This window comes from Cylas formicarius, unplaced genomic scaffold (assembly GCF_029955315.1).
Source record: "Cylas formicarius isolate icCylForm1 unplaced genomic scaffold, icCylForm1.1 PGA_scaffold_7__23_contigs__length_41026272, whole genome shotgun sequence".
Classification (NCBI taxonomy): Eukaryota; Metazoa; Arthropoda; class Insecta; order Coleoptera; family Brentidae; genus Cylas; species Cylas formicarius.
This window is the reverse complement of record NW_026844352.1, coordinates 13059466-13078709: the sequence shown is the minus strand read 5'-3', so window position 1 is coordinate 13078709 and position 19244 is coordinate 13059466. Positions and strand designations below refer to the sequence as shown.

At 33.4% G+C, this 19244-nt stretch overlaps 1 protein-coding gene and 1 long non-coding RNA gene across 5 annotated transcripts in view; one reads left to right on the top strand and one right to left on the bottom strand.

The window, feature by feature from the left end:
* Positions 1 to 19244, bottom strand: part of LOC132705205 (AF4/FMR2 family member lilli) — a 166841-nt gene that overhangs the window by 127458 nt on the left and 20139 nt on the right. The gene's annotated exons all lie outside the window — the stretch shown is intronic.
* LOC132704830 (uncharacterized) lies at positions 50 to 18158 on the top strand. Of its 3 annotated transcripts, none has more exons than XR_009619329.1 (6): positions 50 to 256; positions 9222 to 9574; positions 10765 to 10808; positions 10871 to 10912; positions 11179 to 11371; positions 17430 to 18158. It is a non-coding gene; the product is annotated as an uncharacterized LOC132704830 (long non-coding RNA). The 3 variants fall into 3 exon arrangements; XR_009619328.1 differs by lacking the exon at positions 50 to 256 and adding an exon at positions 8973 to 9134 and having other exon boundaries at positions 10871 to 10908; XR_009619327.1 differs by lacking the exon at positions 50 to 256 and adding an exon at positions 8973 to 9134.

Here is a 19244-nt window from a genome sequence, read left to right as displayed (position 1 = left end):
ATAAGACGGGTGAGCGACGCACGGAGGTCAGTTTTGATTATCTGGCGAGTAAAATGCAAAAAAAATTGGGAATATTTAAAATCATAACGATATACAAAATTTGTTCACAAACAATCTATCATTACATTGGGAAAATACCATCCGATTCGCAACACAGTCAAGCGTCTTGTCAGGCAACTTAGTTTTGAATGTAATGTGTGCAAGTTGTGTAACAGCCAGTTAAGGTGTGTGTTTCTTCGCGATATTTATAGAATAAGTAAGTACAGGGTGTGTCCCATTATTAATTAACAAATGGAAAACTTTGTTAATATTGATCCCACGATGAAGTTTTAATGACCAAAGTTGGAGCATTTTCCTAAACTTTACGATTCTGCAACCAATCAGTTTCTAGTTTTTATTGGATAAATCTAATATTTGGATAAAATTAAATTAGTCTTTTTTAGCAAAAGATTTTATTTTTTGTATTAATTTCTACTGTGTAACCTTGGTAATTATTATGAAATTTTCAGTTAAATATATTTTCATTTATTAAAAACATATTACTTACCTACTACTTGTCACAAAAAAAATAACAATATTACTTACATAAGTATTATCAAAAAACGTTTCACTATTAGTCTTGAGTTATTTTACAAAAGATGTTCGAAATCATCAGAATTCATCTGCACGGATACATGACAACGATTGTGCAAGTTCGTTAGCGTTTAATTTTACGCAAATTTGTTACAGTTTTTCATATTACTGTTTCAATACAATGTGTATATATGTAATATTTAAAAATTACCCTTACGACATTTATGTAGGAAAATTGTTAATAATTTCTATTTTGATAAATATCTAGGGTTGTGGAATTGACTGGTCAATTTTTTTTGTATCATTGTCATCGACCGAAATAATTTTAAAAATGCCATGAAATTTATATTTATTTATATTGTGCGTTACGTCGTTATCGCGTCATTCTGGGAACCAAATGCGCTCCATATTATTGCTGGGATTCCCCGATAGTTACACGTAAGTTCAACATCACAAACGTATAAAAATATTATTCAACTAACTAGTCAATCAAGAAGTGGTCAATTGTTATTAGTTACTGTTTGGCAGACAATATGGGACAACCAATATACCTTCGGCATTACCATGAATGTTGCAAAATATTTGATATTTAATTCACATTCAGCTTCAAAATTATTCTTTCGCGATTGTTCATCCGTAATTGTATTATTTTTTGCTTGTAGGAAGCAAAAACATAAAGCTTTTTCTTTTCACACCAGTGCCAGATATCTAAAGAAAGTTTGTTAAATTTGTGGAATTGGATACCTCCAAACCTATTAACATAGGCAAGTTTAGTTGTGTTATCTATTTGTAACAGAATATTATGGCCAGGCAGGCTATTTTAAGGCGAAAAAAAGGCTGCCTTTAGTTCTAGATAATTCGCTACTCCGATTAAGGAAGGGTCTGAGAATCATTCGAAATAAAACAATTTGAGCCCTGGGGGATGTTATCCAACCACTATTTGAGATCGTTATGTGAAATAGTTAATATTTTCAGGACTCTATCGTAATTTCCACCAGAATGACGCAAGGCTAAAAATTTTTACTTTTCGAAAGCTTGTCCCGAGCCATAACATATAGCTAGAAATATAAAGGCTATTTTTCCTACAAACAACAAAATGGCGTTTTTGTTCATTTTTAGCATATGTTTTATAAATTTTATAAGAACTGGTTTCTTATCTTCAGGAGGTCATATGAAAAATTCGAAAAATCAACATACTTTTCTCATAAATTACCACAAATCCAAAGCGTTCAAAAACAAAAATGGTGAACTTAATATTTAGTACACATTTTTCGAAAGAGTTTGTTTCCAAACAATAAAAAATCATGTAAATATGAAACCGAACGAAAATCCTTCCCTCTTAAGACAGTAACAATTGGTTTCATGACTTTGATAAATATGTAGGAAGCGCAGTTAAGGCATGCAATTGAACTCATAAACATTGCCTCCAAAATCTACGTTTGATCTTATTTACGCGAGGAGGACGAAATATAATAATTTTTCCGCGCCAGATAGTAAAAACAGCCGAACAGCGGCGGCTTTGCCGAACGGGAATCGGGGAGAAAAAAAATGCCGACGAGACGGACAGATTGAGAGTTTAACGACACGCGACGATTATGCGCGGCCGACGTTTTACCGCCGCTTTGGTTCGGCTCGCGAACTCCTTTTAGATGGCGCGAAAAAAAAATTGTTAGCTTTGTTCGCGGAGTCCAACCAATTCCGAAACTATTCGCATGCGCTACCCAAAAAGCGGTGTTCCCGCATCATAAAGTGCTGAATTTTTGGTAAAAGTTCGAATCGGTTATAATTGAAATTTGCAATAAACATTACAAAAATGGAATAAATGAGTGCGGGAAAAAGCCCGTAAGACCTGATTTTGGCAAATTGCTAGAGAACAAGAAACTCCCAAATGTGCAAGTACCTTGGCTTAATATTACCAACGATGAAACCGTAGACGATGCAATTAAAGATAGAAATATACAGGGAAGAAAAGAGAGAACAAAAAATCAGCGGAAATGAATTTTTAGAAGCGTGCGGCAGGTCAAAGCTGGAAAAAATCCGCAATGACCGAATATCGGATATTATGGGTATTGGGCACAGGAAAATGGTACGGCTACGTTCAGAGAATGACAAACGAGCGACTACCAAAACAGATAATGACGTGGACTCCAACAGGAAGAAGACGAAACACCAAGGAGAAGCTGGACAGAGGAAATCGAAGAGGATATTAGAGATAGAAAGAAGCATAGCAGAGGGCGCCTTTGGAATGATCCGACTCGGGATAGCTCAAAAAAACGTTCAGAGAAAGAGAGGGATAAAATGTATAAATATGACCACCGAAAGAGAGAACAAAAAATCTTAGAAGCAACCGAAACGAATTTTTAGAAGCGTGCAGCAGGTCAAAGCTGGAAAAAATCCGCAATGACCGAATATCGGATATTATGGGTATTGAGCACAGGAAAATGGTACGGCTACGTTCTGAGAATGACAAATAAGCGACTACCAAAACAGATAATGACGTGGACTCCAGCACAGGGCCTTTGGAATGATCCGACTCGGGATAGCTCAGAAAAACGTTCAGAGAAAAGGAGGGATAAAATGTGTATAGAGCTCAATTGAAGTGATTTTTTATTGATCCTGTTTTCGCCTACGAACACACGCCTCATGAGCACTCTAAAACGAGAAACATTCCTCACAATTCTGTTACAAGTATTGAACTGACGTGTCTCTTACCTGATGAAAATGTGTTTAACACAATTACATCAGAACAAAAAATGTTCAAATTTTCACAGTTATTTATTACTTTATGACAGTTGTTTCGACAACACCGTGCCTTTATCAAATACAAAAAATTAAATATTTCGTGGTGATAGTGGTAATAGATTCTTAATTAGCGGTGTAAGATTATAAATTTAAATTTAACAACGGAGACACATTTAAATCCAATTGGTCATTAAGTAATAGATTCCAATATCTCATTTTAATAATCTCCATAGCTTGCAACAGATTTAGTTTTTTACTTTTTGCTTCATATAAAATATCAAAATTATCGTCAAACTTGCGTATTTCTGAATTTAAAGGAATAGCATAGTTGTAATCCGAATTTTTATTTTTATACGTTCTTTTATGTTCGTTTCTTAAATGTTCTACATGTTGGTCCGATATTAATTTTGTGTTTCGTGATTTAGTTTTAATGTTTAAAACAAAATCCAATGGTGTTTTCCGTTTTAAAAGCAATCTTAAGACCAAATTTAGATAGATGTTTCGAAAATTTCTGGCTAGGTTCTCCTTATTGTTTTATAAATTTTGGCTTCGGTATTTTATATGAGATACATAGGGTTCCGAGTTATTTGAAACTGTTTTTTAACTGTAACTATAATCTAATGTAACAAATAGGGCTCGTAAACATTGTTAAATGCTATTTGTTTTATAATATTTAATTCTCCTTCAAAATTTTCTGTGTAAAGTAAGTAGTCTGTGTATAAGAGAATAAAAGGCAGCCATTTTGGGTGTGTGAGAGTGATTTGAGTTATTATGTATTACTGTGTCTGTGTGTGAGGGTTTATGGTAAATGAAAAAATCTGATTTGTTCTGTAATTTAGTTATAGTTAAGTGCAGAAAGTTTAAAGAATTATTTAGTTCCGTCTCTATAAATTTTATACCCTTATCTACGCATCTATACCACCAAAGAAATATTTTACTCAGAGGATGTTTATGTATGATTTTTTTTCCAAATTGTCCACAAAAATTTCTGCAACTAGTGGACTAAGTGGGTTTCCCATAATTAATCCTTCCTTAGCAATATAAAATTGACCATTAAAATCATAACAATTTTGGCCTAAACAAACCATTAAACTATTTACCAAGTCTTGTTTTATGATAGGATTGACTTGTCTCAGAGTAAGAATATTGTAATTGTAATAAACATAACAGATAATAAGCAAGGAATCACCACCGTAAGTTTTTCGCATTGCTTTTTGTTCCTTTATGTCAACAGATATTACGTGTTATGACATCTTAATAAAATAGCTTTACCAATATAATAATAACTTTACTAAATGTGTTGCATACTATACTGTTTCTACGACAGTTAGTTTTTGGGTACATTTTTGCAAAATAACACGAATACATTTACTGACATGAACGTCAGAATTAAAAAACGTCAAAATTCAAGCTCTGCCGAAAACATCCGATTGCCCCCAAACTCATGCGGTAATATCCCGGAAATGCCCGAAGGGGCTCGGATCCGTGTGACAAGAAACTCACGTGGTAAAGTGACTCTTTCCAGGTACTAGATCGGTGTATAATTAGGTATTTTACTGAAGGAAGCAGAAAAATAAATATAATAATTATACATGATTATGGTGATAGAGATGGACATAATTGAAATATTAGTTATTCTATGATCAAGTAAACAAAAACTTATATAGAAGTAAGAATAATATGAAGAAAAATTTTAATAATCATTATTTAAAAAAAAAATCTACTACTTATAATACAAATTCATTTGCAAATTTTAGTAATCATGTTCCGAGTAGTCTGATGAACTAGCTTCCCATATTCTTTCTTCTATTTCAATCACATGTTTGACGCACTTCATTTTTTACTATCCACTGTCTTTGTTCCTTCTTGCATGAGGGTTTCAACGTCCCTCATTTTCAAAATATGTTATGCCTTTTGATTGCTCCCATACCGATTCTATGCGGTTTAATTCAAAATGATATGGCCGAAGGCGGAGTACCGTTATGTTTTGTTTTAAAACGATTTCGCTGAGGACAAATATAAGGTTGAAAATATCAATTTTACTAAAAAAGTTACAAGCCTTAGGACTGCGTAGAACTTTACTGAAGGTTCCTGGGACACGGACACATTTAAAAGTAAAAAGTTTAATATATATATATATACAAATATACTTTCATCATCTTTCCCCTTATTTATTTAATTGTTACATTAATGTAATTGTAACATTAATGAAGTTGCAAGAGACAAATTGTAGGTTTTTACTGTAAGCTGATGATGTATGTATAGCCCAATTCATTCTAGAAATAATTGTGATCTGTTTTTTTTTACATGGAGGTGTGATTTCAAGAATCATTTTATTAGACTATAAACTATGTGATGAATACTTAGAAAGAGTTCATTCAGTCAAAGATATGGGTGTAGCCTTTGGTAGTGACCTCATTGATTTTGTACGCAATAAGGCTATCAATTGACTGAGTTTCGTGCTCCACACTTTGACGCATTTGTCCAATATCCACGTGATCAAGAGTGTATATTACAGAACTTATATTGTCTCATTGCAGAGCGCACAGAAGTCTTTTTTACGGTAAAATGCATTTTCCGTTGGATGAAATCAACTTCAATGAATTGGCTGACGTGTTAATATTCAACCCTTGAAAAGTCGTAGAAAATATTATGATCTTTGCTTTCTATTTCAGCCGGTGCATAATAATAAACTGAACTTCTGCAAGAAACATTAGACAAACACAGCTATTTAGTATTGCCTATCATCGTACAAACTATGGGTATTTTTGTTCCTTCTCTCGTGTTTATAGAAAAACAAATGAACTACCGGGACGCATTGATTTGTTTAATTCCATAGTTCAAAAATCAAATAAAAAAAATGTTAATGTTAATTTTGCTTAACTTGCTTTCTGCTTTTTTTTTATATTTTATTGTTTTATCATGTTCTAGTACCCTATAAGTATCTACAAGTTGCTTGTAACTAAAAAATAGCCATCCTGTTAATAATTATTTTTATTTTTATCCGTTGAATTCTTTTTTCTATAGGATAAAATCAATACCGTCAATTTCCTCCCCCAGTTGTCGAAATCACTGAAATTGCCCTTCTATTAGCCTTTTCAATTAAACAATATACTCATTCCAAACATTCTGGTCCGGTCAAACCTCGTACTACTCACAGTGGGTTTTAGAGAGTATGCAAAACCGTCACTGTTGACTCAATCTCATCACCCACCTAGAATTTGTATTGTCGTAAATAAGCTCCGACTATTCGACCGACCAAAGGATTAATTAAAACGCGCTTCGAGCATCGAGTGCTGGTTTCGCTTTGCCGTAGATTCGCCATGATTAACATTTCATACGTGGAGTCTGGATTAAACGCTGGGATAATCTAAATTCTCCGATAACGGATATTTGCACACGATAGAATTCGAACGGCAGGTATTCACAGTTGCGATACTTTTATTAAACGTTCCATTTACCTAACGAGCCAGTCGCTAGTTATTTTTCCAGAGATTAAGTCTGTAAAGTTTATCTTACGACTTGAAAACGTTACTTTCACGTTATATCGACTGATTTTTGAAATCACGTAGGTAAATCACATTGCATTTTATAAGAAAACTATAGAAGAGTATCTTCACAAAAGATGGCAAATACAGGTTAAACCAATACCTATCGATATTTTTGCTTATATTATAGTTCATCCTTCTCACAGTGGAGTAGTGAGAGTACTCAATTTTTTTTAGTTAGCGGAAGCGAAAAACACAAGAATATGGACGGGTTCATAAAAAGTCACAGCGAGACTTAATACGGTTGAAATAAATATACTTAATATTGGTATTGAATGGTATGCCAAAACTTCTTCAATCACTCGAGGCTAGAGTGGCCTTTATCAAACTTGTTGTATCTATATCGGTAAAAGAATGAGGGTAATCTACACGACAGCACTCAGCTTTACATCAAGATGACAACTGCAAGAGTCGTTTCCCTGATTACAGTAGGGGATGGATATGATTCGTCACGCCTAAACGAGATGTTAGGATATTCCGATAGAAAGTGTTTAAATTACCTGGTCTTCCTGTGTACACAACATGGACGCGCAGATGCTATTCAAATCTAATCTGAATTTGTGTTTGTTAAGTACGAAATATCTGTGGGCATGCGTAGCTTCCTAGCTAGTCAACATGTTTCTTTCTCATCCCATTCTTTTAGAAATCGTTTTCGGTAGTTTTCCTTTATCAGCTCTTTAATGACTGACGTCATGACATCGACAGAAGTTTGCCATCTTAGTTTAGTCCTCTAATCCAACTAAGGATGATCACATCGTCGACTGACGCATTAACCAGGGCAGAGAGACATTCTAGTGATTGCTCTGGCGTAAATGTGGTCTATGAAAGACCAGAACTGCGTGCCTGTTATCTGTATAGATGCATACAGTTTTACCAGTAATTTTGTTAAGTTGTGTTAACGTTTACGCGGAGTGATGTTTAATTTAACCTTCTAGTTTCACGAACCTGGACGGTTTTACTGGATTTACAAACGTGGTAATATTCTAGTATAGCCAAACGTTCTGCAGTGGCAGCAAAAGACAACTCGGTCAGAGATGTGCTACTAGTTTTTAACAATATGACAACACCGTAGATTTAACTTCCCTCTCTTTGGGTTTAAAAGGATCCGCGCATCTTTGTTTTACTAGAGCTTTCCATATGGATGAATATTTTTCTTTATCGGCGTATTATTATGCGGGTCGATGACGAAGCGACACACTCGAGATCGGAATATTTGGAACGAGAATCCGGTATACGGGGGTCGATCGACAAAGATTCAATCCCATGGTGTCTGACTACAGGGTAGGATCGAAAAACGCTTCCTTTTAGAAGAACTAATTTGTTAAAGTGAAGTAACAGCTGATTTCAAATATTACACTTTAGTGTTGAGTAGAAACTTAATTTCTGTAAAAGTTTTTAAACTTTTAATCAGAAAGTTAAATTACGAACATCATTTTCCTTTTTGTTGTTGTGCATTTCATTTAAAGCATGTATTAATTAATTAATTAATAATAACCTGGTCTAAATATTACAGCTTACCAGAACTAACTTCCTTGATGTAAATGTTAATTGTATATCAAATATTCGCTGCTTTAATAAGTTCAGAGATGTGGGAACTATTGATGTATGGATTTAATACTGAGCTCATTTTAGAGAAAAAACTTCACATGAACGTATTTCCTAAACATCTTAACTTTTGCGATATATATATTTTTAAACAATTGGAAAAAATAAATCAACGAAAAAACAACCAAGAGTGATTTGACGATGACGCTTATAAAGTGTAAAAATTATTATCCAGTGTGGCCAACAACTTTACCGCACGTATTTCAAAAAACACAGGACATATTATACGAAGTTATGAATTAGTTGTGAAAAGTTCATGTAACCATATATATATATATATATATATATATATATATATATATATATATATATATATATATATATATATATATATATATATATATATATATATATATATACGATTCGAAGATACTTGATCTGTACAGTGTACATTTTGATTTAAAAATATGTAGCAAAAAAATTGTTACCTAAATTGAAAAACGTAACTTCATTTTGGTGGAAATTTCCGGCAGATTGTCTTTTGTCTCTATTTTTTAGGAAAACGATTTACAACATAAAATCTAAAAAGAAAGATATATCTGAAAAAAACCATTGGAGCATAAAACTTCATTGCGAAATTAATTGGTAGAAAAAGACGAATGACGAATAATCGAAAACTTACAGATTAGATTTCGAGTTAAAGACAAGTTAAGGCCTCTTTCCCAGGTTAGTGAGAACGGAGGTGGGAACCCAGACGCCTATCTATTCAAACCTACAGCGCATCTTACGGCTTTAATTTCTCTTTGATTCTAGATGATGAAACAATGTATTCCTGCTTACTTCAACGATTTTTATTGACATATCTCAGTACACCCAATGACCCCGTCACTCTTGTTCCTCCGCCCAAGATGCGACAAACAAACATCAAACGATTTCCCGTTAGACAAGGACTATTATACGCTAGCGGCAACACCGTACGTTGTGTCGGCGTATACGTGACGTTATCCGATCTACGTCACGTTCTCGTTAACGGCTGGCAAAAAACGAGGCGGCTATATCCTTCCCTCTCTCTTCTGTTTTACTCCGCTACCTACGATGACACGCAATGCGATTAGATGAGATGAAAACGAGCGTGTTATTTTTACCGCCGCCGCCACATCCGATAGGTATGTATTGATAATTGTTTTTTAGTTTAACATGGTACATAAATATAATGTCACATATTAGCCCGATAAACATATCGCTCACTGGATGCAACAGTGGCCCATCCACAAAATAATCCGTGATTTAGGAAAATAAAAACTGAAATATTGAGATAACTCATATCAACTCTCCCACTTATTACAAAATTTATAGTGATCTGTCATTATAATTACAAATTGATTTGTATAATTCTCTTTTTAAAACAACTATTTTTTAATATGTGCCATTATTGCACCCAGTGAGCGATATACGGAACACTATGTTTTGAAAATTTTTAATTTTTAAACATTAGTTTTTTATACAGAGATGAATAACGTTTTCATTGACATTTGCCAGCATATTTATTGAAGATAAATTGTTATCATTATATATAGCGTCACCTATTACTCTATACTGCGGATAAGGTACTAAACCCTCATATATAATGCAAAGCAGACCCGGCAAACCATTAAGGTTCAAATTTATAGGTCACATTCTGAACGCATAAGAATACCATCATATGTCACATTTATTGGTGTGCAACTTTTACAGAGGACTTTACTTTTTGGTCAATGCAGCAAAATTCCATCACCATTATTTTTAATTTTAAAACTTTCAACAAGATTTCATTCCCTTTCATCAACCTTACGTCTGTTATAGGTACAAATTTTCGGTCGGCATACCTTCAATAGGTATCACAAGTTTCATGAAACGCTTAGGTATATTTACAAATGAGTGATAAAAAAATATTTGGTAGATCTTGATTTGCTCCGGGTGTATATAAGCTTATCTCATGCGGCAAGGAAACCGCCGGGTGATGTAATTCCGACTTCTACAAACTAAAGTAAAAATTAAGTAACAGGAATTTTGAAATTAGTTATTTTCGAAGTTATTTTATCTATATCAATTAAATTAAATACCTAATTTTAGAGTTAAAATTTCTTTTTTTTTTTTGAGAGTAATAAAAATGAGCTGCCCTCATATCAAACATTTCAATTTGTTTCTTTCCACCCTCCGTAATTACAAGAAATACGTTCTAGAATAAACCCAATCGATCGCTAAGAGAGTGGGAAGCCTATTCTAACAAAAAAAATGTCCTCAATTAAGTTCAGTAGAATCTGTGTTTAATTCATATAATTTATTATTATGTAGTGTTTTTTGTTATTTAATTCAGTTAGTCCCTATGCGAACTTCTAGTGTCCTGGTTAAAATTGTCAAGTAAGTTCAATATTGACTATGTTAAGTTCAAATATTTTATTTCTATGCAGTATTTTTTTTAGATTATTTAAAACAGATAGCCCCCAAGGTCATAGTGTAAGTAAGTAAGTTCATTATAAAGTATATTAGATTTTATTATTATGGAATATTTTCGAAGGATTATCTATTAAATTTTGGCGGTTAAAATTCCAACTGAATTATTAGCAAATATTAGTTATCGTAGTTTTAGTTATTTAGTAAGTATTAGTAATGTTAAACTGAGTAAAGTTTGCCTTGTTTTTGAAGTATACCATTTTTTAAAAAGATCTAATAAGTTACCAACTTTATGAAACTGATTAATTATTAATTATCTTTATGTAATATTTTGTAGGTTAAGCTGAAGAAGTCGATACAGAATTGGCTGGGAAAAGCTCAAGATAAGCTAAAATCAGAAGACAACTAGATGTTTTGTTTCATACCCAAATGTAAACAATAAATTATTAAATACATTCATTCATTCCTCCATACATCTTCAAGGCATAAATGGTGAATAAACGTCATATTGATGTACGCAAAAGCTTTGTGTGAGTATTAAATACATCGTAAAAATATTATCATGAAAATTACGTAAAGCATACTTTTTGCTCACAATACGTACATGTAAGTGATATTTACGTAACTATATGCACCGAAGACCAAGACCAAAACATCTATAAGAAACCCAATCCGACATCCTTACATCTTTAATTTTGAAAACGTTGTGCTCTTTGGGTGTTAGCTGTGCAAGTTTTTCGACATTTCTCCTTTTTATAATATCATTAAATCAAATCGAGACCTTAGTGTCGTTCAAAAACAAAAATTCGATAAACCAACTAAGTTTTACCTAACAAATTGCCGAAGAGATATTATAAATTAGTGCGGACAAAAGCAAGCGAACAAAGAAGAAACTTTCCGAGTATTTATTGGCCTTTCCCTCTCTATGCACTTTCAATGATACATCAATCGCAGTTGTCGATGAGCGGTCTACTCCATTTGCAAACTAATAGGGTCGGATTCAGACCACGATTAACATGAATAGGGTTTAATTGGCGCTTTCTTTTAATAGTTACCATAACGCTTTCCAAAAATGGGCTAAGGAAGGCAACGAGTTTGGATCAAGTAAGAAATTTCTACGAATACCCCCACAGGCTTATTAATTTATTTTTTCTACTCGCGTATGTAAAATACCTAATTACACACCGATCTAGCGTGCGGGAAGCGTCACTTTACCACGTCAGTTTCGTGTCCCACGTATCCGAGCCACTTCGGACATTTCCGCGATGTTACCGCACGGGTTTGGGAGCAATCGGATGTTTTCGGAGATATATATAATTTTGACGTTTGTCGATTCTGCGAAAATATGCGCAAAAACCAACGATCGTAGAAAAATTATAGTATACAACACGTTTAGTCAACTTTTTAAGTCACTCGGTTATTAAACACTCGCTCCGCTTGTATCAAATAAACTCGTGAGTCAAATGCTGTTTACCGCACTTGTTGCATAATATACTATTTTATTATAGGCTATTTCAGAAAGGTGTAGAGTAATAAAATTGGAAATGACTGAGTCGCGGTTAGGATTATTATGGTATGATTATTAGGTAGGTAGGTTGCTTATAGACTTCTATAGACTCTCGGATTTTTTATTGGAAGAATTGATTAGATGCAAGAATTTTAGTTTTATCGAATACAATTTTATGCTCGGTTTCGTGATTGTGTTCGGCAACAGCTGACGAGTTTATTTTTCTTAGTTTTAAGACTCTTTCATGTTCTTTGAACCTAGTTGATATTTTTCGTCCGGTCTTTCCAATGTATTCTTTGCCGCATATGCACGGAATGCTGTAAACCCTTGGCATCTCAAATTTTGTCTTTGACGGATCGAAGGTGTTGAGAAATTTTTGGACAAATTGTAAATTTGGTTTTGACGTTATATTTATTTAGAACTTCTGATATATGGTCATTGATGTTTTGAATCTAAGGAAGGACAACAGTGGCAAGTGTGAGATTACTTTCAGGCTCATTGTTATTGGAAGGTTGTGGTGAAGTGTATTTTGTGATGGGATGGAATGCCTAATATCTTTAATGTGGAAATTATTAGAGAGAAGAGCAGAGGTAAGGTGTTTTAATTCTGGGTGACTCGGGCTGAGATAGCTTTACGGCTCTGTAAACGAGAGATGATTTTTGGGCCAGATGGTGATGTGACAATGCATTAAGGTAACCGTCTGTATGCGTAGGTTTTCTGTAAACACGATGCATCAATGTTAGATCTGATTTTCTATTGATAAGAATAGCTAAGAATGAGACGTTATTATTAGTTTCTAATTGAATGCTAAAACGTATTTTAGGGTGTATAGAGATAAAATGACTAAGAAAATCTATTAGGAATTTTTGACCATGTTCAAAAATTTCACCGTTATAAGAAAAATATGTTCCAGACAAGCACTTTTCAATTTAGGAGAGAAAGTTTGGTTCCGAAATGATGTTGAGAGTTTCAGGAATAGGGACTTTAGTAAAGAGGGATGCTACGTCGAAAATAACCAGAATATCTTGTGTATCTAATGTAATAGTTTTCAGTTTTGCCTGTAAAGGGTTTTAATAAAGAAGCTAGACATTTTTTTGAAATGACCACATATCAAAAGTTATAAAGAAATAAGAGCCATAAGACATTCGCAGTTGCCGAGCACAATCACGAAACCGGACATAAAATTTTCTGCGATAAAACTAAAATTCTTGCATGTGATCAATTCTTCTAGCAACGAAAAATCCGAGAATCTATAGAAATCTATAAGCAACCTAATAATCTTAACCGCGACTCCGGAGTTTATCTGTCACCAATATTGGAATCAGTCGTGTCACCAATATTGGAATCAGTTATCCGAGACGAAGTTTATGCCCCTCATTTAGCTCCGCCTCCTGAAACAATATATAAGCAGGTAGGGAGTAAAGTGCGAGCCAGTTTCAGATAAGCTCTGGAGAAGCCAACAGGATGATTGGCGAAAGGTTAGCAAGTTCAACTCAATAACAACGGACGTAGGAGAAATCCACAAGTTTTGTAAATAGTATTACAGTAGCCTGTGGAAGTTTATTTGAAAAAAACACTATAGAGACAATTTTCTATTAAAAAGGTTCGTCGAAACTTTTTTAGAGTTTAAAATATCTGTTATCATATATGTTATTAAAATTACGAAAGTGTCTCTTAAAAAAAAGGACAGAGTTTAAAAAGAAATAAATATTGTAGTACAAGGGGAAACACTCCACCCCACATTTAACTCGAGAGAAAAATATGAGCGACAATAAGATAAAAAAAACATTTTGGTTGGTGACTTGCTCTAGTCTATACAAACTGTATAGTTTACGACACAATATGCAATATGTGTGACCTAACAAAGCTTGTTATCAATGTGTAGCCCAAGCACTTGCATCAGAAACTTGTGATACAAATTAACGATCAACTTTCACAAGGTAACTTTTTGTCAAATTGTATAGACCTTGAAATAAAATTTATAAAAACCGTTTTGTCTTTGTTAAGACAAAGTTTGTTGTTGACAAACCAATCGTTAAAAGCATATAACATTAATTGAAGTTTATTGCAAACTGCCTCGACCGAACGCTCACAAGGTAGATAGGAATTATTATTCGCAAACGCTGCCAAGCATCCGTTTTCCAGGCCCGGCGTGTTATGTAGATCAGGAATAATAAGGGTCCGAGAACAGACCCTTGTGGGACCCACAAGGTAATATTTTTCTTTACTTCTGCTATTATAAACTTCAGTTATTTGTTTGCATGCAATTAAGAATTCGCCACAAATTTGTGGTCATCCTTCTTTTGTAACGAAATAATTCTAGTCAGTTTTAAATATCTCTAGAAAAGTCGCATTTTTCAGTAACACATTAAACAAAAACGTAAGCGAATATGCAATAAAATTATCTGATTTTTGTAAAATTGTGGTGGAAATCTCCTATACTTCATAAGAGAATGACATTATAATATTAAAGACTTCGTTTTTAATGATAGGCTGAAGAATATGTTATTTCCACTATCTACGTTCATTTTTAAATAATTTTCAGGAAGCGTATTTAGAGGCATATTAGTAGTCATTAACTTATGAAGGAAAGGAAGCGACAAATTTTCTAAAGTAAGTTCAGTTATTGTAGAGTTTGATTCTTATAATAGACCAAGCTGCCTATTCCTCATTTTTTATCACTTTTCACTTGAAGTGGAGTTGAACATGTCTCTAATGTCGGTTGACAATGCTAACAATCGTACAGTTTGAAGAAACACAAATAAATCCTAAAGATGTCGCAGAACTAATTCATAAGAATATCATGGTTTCGCTATCTAGGCAAAATATGTAAAAAACTGTTTTTGTAACGTCCAGGGTTATCGCACCATGTCAATCGTGTTAACAAAAATAGCTACAACTAAAAATCATAAATCCGGACACCGGTAGCTCTTAGGATGCGACGCTGACAATCCGAATTCAATTTAAAACACTTAACATTTTACCAGAGAGTTACCAAAAGTTGTAATAGTTCCCACCCAGTCTTATATACAGCGGAGGTGACCGAAGTCAAACACCAAGTATTCAAATCCACAATACACACAAAAAAAAAATAAACTGTTGTCTCACATGGCAATGTAGAACTAAAAAAATAAAAAATAAAACTACTATCGACAGCATACGCATATGCAAAGGTACTACTTACTTCGTCAGAGATTAACTGAAACTGGTACTGTAACAGTGTATAAACAAATAAAGAGTAGAATGCAAACCAGCTTCGGCTAAGCTCTGAAGAAGTCAACAGGATGATCGGAGGAACGTCAGCAAGTTCGATTTGTGAAGAACCGACGCAGGAGGAATCCAGAAGATGTGTAAATAGTATTACAGTAGCCTGTGGAAGTTTCTTTGAAAAATGAAGGAACAACTTTCGGTTTTATTGTCAGAACTCCCTTGAAATATACAAACGAACAATAAATGAGAACGCATCCTAAAGCCAGTAGATGTCTCTAGCCATGACATTTATGAAAATTAAAAACTTTAACGTTATCTTGATAATCAATTAAAAAAACATTTACTTAAATGAATTTTCTAGATTATATTTCTTTTTTAAATACATTTTTCCATGATTTAAGTTTAATTTTTTAAAAATAATTATGGCAAACGTCAGTCAAGCATTTTTGATTTTATATATCTACGTTATCTTACATGGTTATGTGATAACAAGATCACTTACAGAATCATTACGTGAAATTGTCGAAAGCTTGTTTTTAAGTAAAAAAATATAATCATGTACCACCAATAAAGAGCCAAGCAGGGCCACTTATCTACAAATAGCGATATCTAATGTTATATCTATAATGATAAACACGTAATATGCTGCAAAATTTTGAAAATCAGAGTTTGTAACTTAAAATAAAATACGACACATCTGTAGGTAGTGTGTCTCGAAGTATGACTCCTGAAAGTCTTAATACTCAAATGAAACACTTTTAGTCTTGAACAACAGAAAACTAGGTTTTCACCATTAAAAAAGTAATCGCAATGGCGATTATCAGCCCTATTTTACTTTACTACACCCCTAAGTGGTGCTAAATATTACGAGTGTACAATTTCGACACCAGTAGCAAATGATTGTCAAATTGCCCCTTTTTAGAAAAATTACGACATGATCTTCGGCAATTATTAACAACAAACAATGGTTGCTATGTATTTATTTATAAACAAACAAATGATTAATATCGTATCATTATATAACGTACCGTGCAATCCTAAACTTCGCGTGAATTGCAATTGTGAATAGCGAATCAAAGTCTAAGCGTTCCTATTATATATCTTCCTATATCTCTTACTTCGTTTCAAATTTGAAGCTTCGGTATGCTTAGCATCTCTATTTGGATGGGAACGCCGTGCAAATTACATACACTTTGATATGCATTAACAACCGGCATTTAAAAAAATTGTTTTATTATATAATGGAAATGCAAAATGCGAGTTCATACGTTTAATAACAGAGGACGAAAACTTGTGAAACTTGCCGACTTAGGCTATCGTCCGATAAAGAGCAAAAATGTGCATTTCTGTAAAAATTGTAGCTAACCAAAGCCAACACTAATTATTTAGGTATTCTTTAGGTACTTATTGCAGGCGTTTTCCTTTTCGGGGTCTCCCTTCGTTTTGTTTTCGAGTTTTCGTTCACAGGTGTCATGCTTTTTTCGCGAAAAAGAAAATGCAATAGCGGAGAGTTTCGTATTAGCAATTACGCAACATTTTAACGCATGAAATAACCTACCAATTAAAACTGTAGTTGGTGTATAATGCCATAAATATAATACGGGCTAATTTAAGACTTCAACACATCCGGTACGCTATATATGGAACGTCCCTAATTCACGCAGCTTTTGCCGTTTTAATTTAGGCAAAATGGGTAAAAATATCGAAGACCTTTATAAAAACGTTAACAATTTTCGAACAAACTTGGATCTATTTATTTCTGAAGTCAGTGGTTTACACGAGAATCGAGAAAACTTTAAATGGAGGAAGTGTACAATAACTTATGAAATGATTTATTTATTTAATTTTTCATCATATTTTTTCAACGTCAGCTGTTTAGAACGAAAATGGCCAAATTGACCCCAATGAGTGGACCATGTGGATACCCAGTGAACCCTTTAATCTTCCCAGATGTGCAACAGCAACTATCAATCCGAATCAACTAGGTGCAGTCACTTCGAAGAATATGGGAACCCACGGAAAAAAATTCTCCCGGTCCTACAAATTCCCAACCTTACAAATGGTTTACAGAAGTTATTTTCAACGAAATGCATTTGACAAATCTATTAATTATATTAATAATTGTAATTAATAAAGCTTCATAACATTTGTATACATGTATAACAAAAATCTCTGTGATAGTATGTCTGACATCGGAACGTAAACAGACAACACCGGCATATGGAGTTCCACAGGGTAGTGTACTTGACCCCTGTTTTATTCAATATATGTTCTAAATTTAAAAAATAAAAAATTTAAAGCCAGATGACACGGCTTTTCTATATACTTTCGCAGGCAAAACAAGTGGAAAAACAAGAAATTAATGTTGACCTTCAGGTCTATGTGCAGTACTACTTATCACAAAATAAAAATTAATATAGATTACTTACAAAAGAATACGGTTATAAATAATATAGATATTAAGATTAATAATAAAACATTGCAAAAGGATTACTGCAATAGCTTTGAGTCTACATCCCAATACATATACTTGAAAACCTAAACTGGTCTGAACACGTAAATTATATTTCTAACCTCGTTTCTAACCAATTTCTCCCTATTATCCCGATTGTGTGCAAATGTAGGTATTATTTGACGTAAAAATCTAAGTGTTCTTTTTGAGTCATTTTATATATCCACTCCCTACAAGCTTTGGTTCAATGCAGAGTTCGCAAAATAAGACGTTAAAGGTAATATAAACACATACTTCCTATGCGAGGTCGAGTGTCATTTTCAAGACTATTTACAAAAAACAAAAATGCAACGCAAAAATTGTGTTTCCTATACTGATCTATTCTAAATCTGATAGGTATATAAATTTTCAGCTATGTCCTATCGATTAAGTAAATATTTTACTTAATTACAAAATTTGATGTACTTTAGTGATGTTGATTGTTCCATTGAATCTATTTTTGTTATTCTCGTTGTCAGAACTATGAAGCACTGATATTTGAGAGTTTTTCTTCAATAACGTCATAGCAAATTATAACAAATAATGAAAAATAAATGGTCAATTTCAAAATGCCTTTTAATAATAGTACGCAATTGTTTGAAAAAACGCTAACTTGGCAGACACTTTTAAAATTAAAGTTTATATATTAAATTTTATTCAAAGTCGCTTGAATTTTTTAAAGAAAGCATGTAAATAAATAAATATCAAAATGATGGATTCGATTACTAGGGTCATCGCAATGCAATAATTATATTCTGAAGGAACTATCAAGTGTTATTTGCTTCGAGAGGCACGCATTTTTTAATCGTGCCACCTTGACTCGGCGCTACAATTAAACCAAGCTTTCTAAAAGTATTTAAGTAGGAATGTAACACCAGGCACTTATGTATTTTTTTGGGGTGTTTAGTAAGGGCCAAGCGCATAGAACTCACTCACTTGTTCTGTTGCAAATGTATTGAAAGCATCGAAGGACAGTTAATTCGAAAGTTCAATATAATACAAAGTTATAACTAATTTTTTGCGAGTCTTTCGCTTAGGGGCGGAAATTGATTTTATCTGACAGATAAGCGCCCGTTTTGTTATTTTACGAGAAAGTGACGGAACGCGTACGCCTGGCAACACCGCAGCTAATGAATATTAAGCACTCCGCGATGTTTAAAGGATATTACAGTGTATGGAAATGTCATGTCACATA